The 8,658-nt window shown below is 35.2% G+C and overlaps 1 pseudogene; it reads left to right on the top strand.

Annotated features, from left to right (window-relative positions):
* Nucleotides 1–7,063: 7,063 nt before the first annotated feature.
* Nucleotides 7,064–7,182, top strand: LOC118609039 (annotated as a pseudogene).
* The last annotated feature ends 1,476 nt before the right edge of the window (nucleotides 7,183–8,658 follow it).

Here is an 8,658-nt window from a genome sequence, read left to right as displayed (position 1 = left end):
CTCCTTATGAACATACATGTGCACACACTGAAACATGTATATACAACATTAGATATTTGGGTCATATCAAATATACAATTTTTAATGAGAACTTGAACTTTTCAAGTTTTTTCTAAACTTCTCTCTTTCCATTCTTTGCCCTCTAAGTGATCTGTGTTATAAACCTAATGTGTAACTTTCCATATATGTCTTCATGTTTAAAATCATGCATATGAAAGTTTTATTTACTCATTATTTTATGAAAGTGGGATTCTATTATATACATTTTTCTCAACTTGATGTTTTCCTTGAAACTCTTCCAGTTCATGTGGTGGGGCTTTAGTGTATTCTTTTTTATGGCTATATAATATCCTGTGGTAAGAATGTATCACAATCTATTTAACTATTCTTCTACTAAATGGCTTTCTCTTTGTTTCAGATTTTTACCATGGCAAATGTGGAATAATCATCCTTATATAATGGCCTTACTCATTGATGCTTTTGTTTCTATGGGGTAATTTCCCAGGAGTGAGCTTGCTGGGTTTACAGACATGTACATTTTAAATTTTTAATAGACACTGCCAGATGGCTTTCCAAAAAGCCTGTAACAATTTACATTTCCACCTTTTTTTTCTACATCCCTGCCAGTAGTTGGTGTTATTAGTGTTTTATTTCTAGCAATCTGATGGGTGAGCTGTGATAGCCATTATCACTGTAATTTGCATTCTTTTTGAACTACTTGTAGCTGCCTATTCATATTTTTAGTCATTTTTTTATAATATGCTAGAATATTAGCATTTAAACAAAAATAATTTAATACATTTTTGCATCACCAGAAATAGATGCAGTTTTTGAAGGAAGATAAAACTGTTAAATATACTCTTTGTAATAACAAGCATTCCATGAACCTCTTTGATATTACTTAATCCTGAGGCAATTAGAGAGTCTATCGCAAGGCCAGTCTATCAGCATCTCAGGAGCACAGATGGGCAGGCTTAAGAGAATTCACTGATGAAACCTGAAGTTCAAAAAGTATCTGTTCTATGGGCTATACATATTTTTTAAAATAATAAGTGTTTGGGTGAGAAGGTTTCAAAATAGAAAGAAGTAATTACATGGGGTGCAGGTAAATGTGGTAGGACTCAGAATACCAATGCCAAAGGCTAAAATTCTGAGGAAAAGTGTAAAAGGGAGATCAATCAATTATTCCAGAGATCTGGTTGGCATGAAAGGCCATATGCAGAAGATAAGGTGAGAATACAGACATTCTGATGTAGAAGGTGCCTATTTGTGTTAGGAGCTCCTTTTGAAAGCCTTACTCCTAGTCACCTTTAATTCTGCTCCAGAGCCAATACTTCTCAGTATGGCTCCTGACAGGATCAGATTTGAGATGACCATCTGATTTTTCATTTCCAAGTCCAGTAGTTTATTCTGTTACCTCACAGATGGCTAGTTGGAAAATAATTAAAACGTATTTATTTTAGGGCAAATGTTAGATGGAATAAGTCTTTATTCTGAATCCCTCATCAGTTCATATGTTTACATTAAATTGTTGTAGATTAATACATTCAAGTATTTTGACTCAATCTAGAAGTGAAATTTTCAGATCAGTTTGGCCTACTAGCTTCTTCAACAGTGATAAAATGCCTTTCACACCCCTGTTGAGAGCACTCAGGATTTCTTGAGCTTCAATAATTCAAATATGTCTACAGGTATTGATTTTATACTCAGCATGATGGAATTTTAAGTAGGGAGATAAAAATAAAGCAACAGCAAAAATAAATTGAGTGGATTATTATTATTATTATTATTTTTAAAAAGCTCTCTCTTTACAATACAGCTTTTGAGTAAAGTTTGTAAGCATGGCTTCAAATACAGATCCCCTTGGCAAAGGGTAGAAAACATTGGAGCAAGGCATTTAAGGAAATTTTCTGATTGATCATTGATTGACCACTTAGTTACACTGGTGATATAAGGCTGCCCCCTGGAAAGACAGACTTAAAAATAAAAACACAGTATGCCAGACACGCCATGAAATTGTAAAGTGGATTTTCCCAGCATTAGCTTATACAAGAGTAGAAACGGACCAGCTGAAAAAGGATGATTTTCAACAAGAATAAGTAAAGGGTGGGGAAGATGCTTTCCTTTATCTTTAACCAAGTGGGGACTGTACCTAGAAAGGTCATCTGGAGGACCAAATAATACAGTGCTCCAAGGGCTGAGGTGAAGTTAGTAACAGTGAACTGGAGAATATAAACACGAAAATTGCTGAGAATCCAATGCCAGATGAAAATACGTAAAACAGACTCTAGTTCTCTCTTCCTCTGGGACAACAACTGAGTTGGAAATGACAGCTTAAAAAAATGAGATTGGAGTTGGTGGGATGTAGAGAGAAGCTTTTTCTAGGATCAGGCCCCACTCTCCCATTTCTGGCTTCTAGTCTTGAAGGAGTACTAAATGAGGGGAACAGATACCTAAATGGAATAGAAATTTGGTGTTACCAGCAGTGAGACCGAAGTGAAGGTTAAAGAGGTTAAGGATACAGTCTTCCAGTGGCCAAGTCTGTCCAGGACTTCTGATACACTTGTAAAGAGTTTACTAAACTGCAAATCAGAGGGAACAGTCCCCATGAGACTAAGTTCACTTTAGCATCAGCTGTAAGTTCAGGAGATTCCAGGGTAGCCCTCACTTCTGACCAGCTGCCTATAAATCTGGGGGTCCCAAGATTTATTAGAAAAACTCATACAACTCAGGAAAGCTCCATAAGATTACAGTTTTATTACAACAAAATACTACAAATTAGAACCAGCCAAAGGGAGTTCCAAACTCAAGGCTCGCGTATCTTCAGGGACACATTATTCTCCTGGCATTGGTGACATGTGGCAATAAGTACATGAGTATTGCCAACACAGGAAACACACCTGAATTTGGTGTCCTGAGATCTTATTAAAGTTTCATTACTTAGGCAGGATTGATTGAATCGTGGCCCACACGTTTGAACTGGCTCTCCAGCCCTTCCCTGCTCGAGGTCAGGCTGATATCTCCTGGCTCAAAGTTCCAACCTGGTCTTTCTGGCATGGCCAGCTCTCATCCTAAGACTACAGGTGTGGTCCTGCCCACCCTGAACTTAAACTATAAGATGTGGTTCATAGGTTGACCTTGAATAACAAAGACACTCCTATCACCTAAAAATCCCAAGGCTTTACAGGTTACCTCCCAGGAGCCAGGGCAAAGGACAGAATTATCTTTGGGCAAATTAATTCTTAACTACCCAGGTATTTTCATTATTTTAAGGGGCTGTATGTTCATACTGAAATAAAATCGTTTTTGTGAAATGTGACTAAAAGGGATTAAGAAATTCAAAGATGGGGAAAGAACTAGCCCAGACTTGAAGGTTCAATGAAAAAATATATAGTTGCTTATAATTGTATACCTTTGAATTGACTCCTCAATACACCTGTTACTTAAGAAAGATGGGCATATTTCAAACCTAGGTTGGTACAAAATCAAAGTCCAAGCTTTTTCCATTATGCCACATGGTGATTTTTTTAAAACATTTTTTTCTACAGAAATAAAGTTATAGTTTTTGTTTGAAAAATGAATAAAATTCAATGTGCTTAATTTTTCTTACCAAAAATAGGAAACTTACCAGTACATTCAAAACATTTCATTGTGTGTAGCCTTTAATTCATTATAGGATGACACTATTGTGAAAATTTTAATTCATAGAAGTTTCTCATGTTGATGATTAAAACAGTGAGAAAATTTGAATTAACAATATGCTTCAAAATAAATCACTTTAAAAGCTATTTTATCAAAATAAATTTTAAAAAGAGAATTGTATTACCACTGTGAGGCAGATACGATCCAGCTTATGTCACTTTGCACATAGTTTGAATATTGGCATCAGTGTAAAGGAAAGTTGCTAGGTCAAAAAGCCAATTTGCGAAACAGTGCTAATGAACTATAAGTAATAAACTCATGTTATCATATGAAAAAATGGTCAGAGACTGCTGCTGTATGAAAAGTATACATCTGAGTAAAAGGAGTTGAAAATGAAAAGATGGCTTTCATTTGACATTTTCATAATTTGTTTCAGGAAAACTTATAAAATATTAATTTTATTCTGGAATAATTTGAATGATTTTTAAATTAATCTATTTAATAATGATCAAATGTTATGCTTTCTCTCTTAGATACAACTTTGATATTTCAAAGTGGAAGTTGCTACACGTATGAGTCTCATATTAAAAAGGAAAATGAATTTCTCAATAAAAGTCTGGGATGGGATACTAAGTGGCAAGACTGTCATTAAGTGATCCATGAAGGGCGTTTTCCAAAAAAAAACCCTTGAGATTCATTTTAATCTTCCGCCTTCCTGCAATAGTCCACCTGCTGCTTCCTTTTTCATTTCTCATCTCCTCTGTCCTCATTCTCTACTTTGCTTCAAGGCCCAGTGACTTCTACCTACTTATCCAGGTCTACCCTCCTCTGAATATCCCTGGTCAGGAGTTGACACTCTCAGGACACTTCCCATCTATACTCTTTCCTACATATACTGTTTGGTTCTTCTCAGAGCACAGGCTCATTGCAGCAAACAAATGAAAGTATTTATTCATTCCAGGTACCATGTTTGAATTTTAAAAAGGGCTTATTCTCTGAAAATAGTAGACTTCATTGAAATGCTGGATGCTTCGGTTACTGAAGCAGAATTCTTAGATAAAACAGAATCGCTTTGCCTAGTTGGAACCAAGTTGATTTTCTATCATTTGAGTATCTCTACAAGGCAGAAGAGACAGAGTTTAAAAGGTTGGGCACTGCCTGAGTTTATAGTTTCATCACTCATTAGTTATGTGACCAAATGAAAGTTAGTTAAACTTGTCATGCTCAATAAGGTTACCTACCTCATAGGTTTGTCATAAAAATGAATCCAGATAATGCATGTAAAGGTCTTCTCCTGAGGCCTTCCACATGTTAAATTCTCAAGAAATGTTAGCTATTATTATCCTTATTTATTTATCATCCCTAAGCACTTGGGAATACCAATAAATAGAACAGAATTATTTCTTACTTTCAAAGTTCAAGAAATACATTTGTTGATTGGTTTCAACTAGCAAAGGTTAAATAATTACTAGATTGGTGCCACCTAAGGAAGCATGTGATTTGTGTTCTCTGGGCTGGTAGCCAGGGGTTTGGCTGCAGGGTTTTTTTTTTGTTTGTTTGTTTGTTTGTTTTTTTAAATTAGCTGCTGCAAACTGTGCTCTGCACAATAAGATGGGGCCCACTACTGATTTGGATGTTTGGTGCATGCTTGCTAACAGAAGGGAATAATACTGTTTTCTAAAGGATGAAAAGTAAAATTAGCTTGTATATTAGAGTTTGCATTATATAGAACATTACAACTGTTCTTCTGCCTCTTATTCCTGGCACATTTTAGATGGACGATTAAATATCTCTGTTTCTAGTCTTGGTGCAATTTTTAATGTCTATTCTTTGTCCAGTTTAAATTGATGTGAGGGTCATGTATTTACTTTAAAATGTAAACAGTGACGAATTATTTTCAGTAAATGTGTGTACTACGATGACATAAACACAATAACTGCAAATGTCATGAATTATCTCCGTGCTGGATATTCGTTCTATTCCTAATCTCACAGTGGTGAAATGGCTAACTAAAGTCCCAACCTTGTTGCCTTCCTTTATAGAATTAGTACATAGTATTCCTGGAAAGAAGCATATAAACTTTTTTCCATTTAATTTTCCTACGAATGGGATAATGGCTACCTTGAAAAATTGACTTAGAAATGTATATGGAAAGAGAAAACCTTTCAGAAAATTTTATACATTTCTGATAGGAACTTTACTATTAAAATGAATAGAATGCAACTAGATATTAGTTCTTGAACCATTTTGTAGTCTTGTTACCTAACAGGTATCCTGTTCACAGTGAGCTCAGTAAAAATATCTATTGATTATAATGATGCCTTACCATTCAATAGTTATTTTCAAGTTGGTTGATTGATTTGCTCTGATACTGATGAAATTCCTTAGCAATAGAACCCAGAGCATGGTTTGACTTCCTTTTGGGAGATGTGCTTATTAGGTACAGAAGCTCTCTGGAGATCAGTTAATATTTTATCTACTTTCAGAAAATCAGACTAAAGCACAGTTCACTGCTCTTTGAGTGGTTTAGGCTCTTACCAGGCCTTTAGGGATGCCAAACTGCTGCTGCTGGGACCACAACATCTAAAGGATATTAAAATGTCACATATTATGTTATAGTATGGCAGGAGTAGAAACACTTCTCTTATTTCTTCCCAAATAAGAATATAAGCAGAGAAAAAACATAAGTAAATTCATAAAAGTAAAACTCTCTGATAGAATATTCCTAATAGTATTTGTAATGCCCCCACATATAATGAAACACAAACAAGGTTAATGTTTGGCATCATAGATAAATGGTTTAATTGTGAAAAACCTAATTGCAGCAACTTAATGGAATACACTTATAACACAATGCAGACAAAGCCATTGCGATTTCTGTCAGATTTTTCTTACCCTTATTCAGCAGAAGAAAAACTTGTAACTCTTCTGGATGACTCTTGTTCTATTCTAGCATTTGGTAGATATTATTGTTTTATTTATTTTTTTAATTTTTAAATTAAATTTTCTTTTTATTCCCTTGGCATCCTCTTTCCTAAAATTTTATACTTATCTTTCCTTAAATTAGCCCAAGCAATGACCCCATTTTGTGGCAAAGCCCATACCTGTATTTCATTCCTAAACCTTGTTTTCTCAACTATTGTGTTAAGAATTAGGAAATATCTCACCATTGTTTTTTTTTTTTTTTTTTTTTTTGTATGGCTGAGTAGTATACATGTACTACATCTTTATCCAATCATTCACTGAATACCCTTAGGTTCTTTCCATGTCTTGAGTATTGTGAATAATGCTGCAATGAACATAGGGTTGCAAATATGTTTATGAAAAAGTGTTTTTCAATTTTTTTTCAATTATATACTTAGAGATGGGAAACAAGTCAGAGGGAAAAGGACAAGTACCATATGATTAAACTCATATTTGGGTCTACGGCCATGCCGCCCTGAACAAGCCCGGTCTCATCTGATCTCGGAAGATAAGCAGGTTCGGGCCTCGTTAGTACTGGAATGGGAGGCCACCTAGGAAGAACAGGTGCTGTAGGTGTAAAAAATTAAAAAGTAAAGGGTCGTAAGCTGACAAGGTCCTTGCAGTCTGTGAGGTCAACCAAGGGTTGCTTTGTCTAAAAAAATAAAATAAAATAAAAAAATAAAATCATATTTGGATTATACAATAAAAAGCAACAAATGAAAAAACAAAACAAATAAACTCATAGATACAGACGATAGAATGGTGGCTACCAGAGGGGAAGGGGAGGACAAAAAAGGTAAAGGAGGTCAAATACATGGTGACGGAAGGAGACTAGACTAGACTTCAGTTGATGAGGACACAATAGAGCATACAGATGTTGTATTATAAGGTTGTACACCTGAAATTTATATAATGTTATGAACCAATATTACTGCAATAAATTAAATTAAAAATTATAACATTAGGAAGTAAAATAAAGGCATTTGATTTCCTTTTTGGAAGTAGAAAGGATTAAAATGGTACTAATGGTTTTTGTTTGAAGACCTGTGGAGTTAATTTTGGTTGTAAGAAGAAATATGCAGATACAATAAAACTGAAGCGACAACAAAACTGCCTCCACGAACCCATTTGTCTATATTATGATTTCAGTAGAAATTTCTTTATCGAAACTCTATTTCGTCTTCACCAAATTTCAGTCCTCCTACAGAGAACTTTATACTGCTATTCATTTACTCATCTAATAGTACTCGTATTTTTGCTTGAATTGACGTAGTTAAGCCGATCATTTAAAAATATATATTATTAATCCCATTTGCTTTTAACTTTGATTTTATGTAATATTTCTTATGAACAAAAGCATTATACTGAGAAGGGTAGAAACAATTTTATGAGGATCCTCAGGGTGTAACAAAAGTTCTCTCCCCATCACACTCTGCTCGCCCTGCTCTCTTTTGCTCTCTTCAGAGACTTCTGCTTGGGCTCCCTCTAAACGATTGGCTTTTATTACTTAAAGGGTCAAAAAGACGTCTCTTCTCATCACTGCCAGAAAAGCTTCTGTGCTGTGCTTACAGCTTTCATTTCTTTGAAGCCTCTGTGCACTGTTTCCACTTGACCAACACCACAGGGAGTTCAATTATCAAAGAATCACTCCTTTCTGAGAATTCTTAAGGAAAAACACTCTCATTCTGAGATAAGATAGCAGATGCAATAAGTTTCCCACTCACTCCATAGGATACTAAACAATGTCAAATTGAATTCTCCCTAGTGCAAGGTTTGAAGTGTACTTTTTCTCAGCTACAGAGTGGGCAGAGTACATCCACATCACGCCGATGGAGGCAATTTTGCCAACCCATTCTTGTGTTATTTCTGGATGCTTTAGGACAAGCTTCTCTTCTGCCCAGGACATTCCTGAGCCATTCATTTCTCATGGCTTATCATCAGTACACTTCAACACTTCCTGTCAACAGGACTAATTTCTTATTGAAAAAGACTGGAGGGAGGGAACATTTTGTGATGTACCAGACTACATTTGTTGAAATCCACATTTATTGA

This window comes from Rousettus aegyptiacus, unplaced genomic scaffold (genome assembly GCF_014176215.1).
Source record: "Rousettus aegyptiacus isolate mRouAeg1 unplaced genomic scaffold, mRouAeg1.p scaffold_m13_p_10, whole genome shotgun sequence".
Classification (NCBI taxonomy): Eukaryota; Metazoa; Chordata; class Mammalia; order Chiroptera; family Pteropodidae; genus Rousettus; species Rousettus aegyptiacus.
This window is presented reverse-complemented; position numbering and strand designations above follow the sequence as displayed.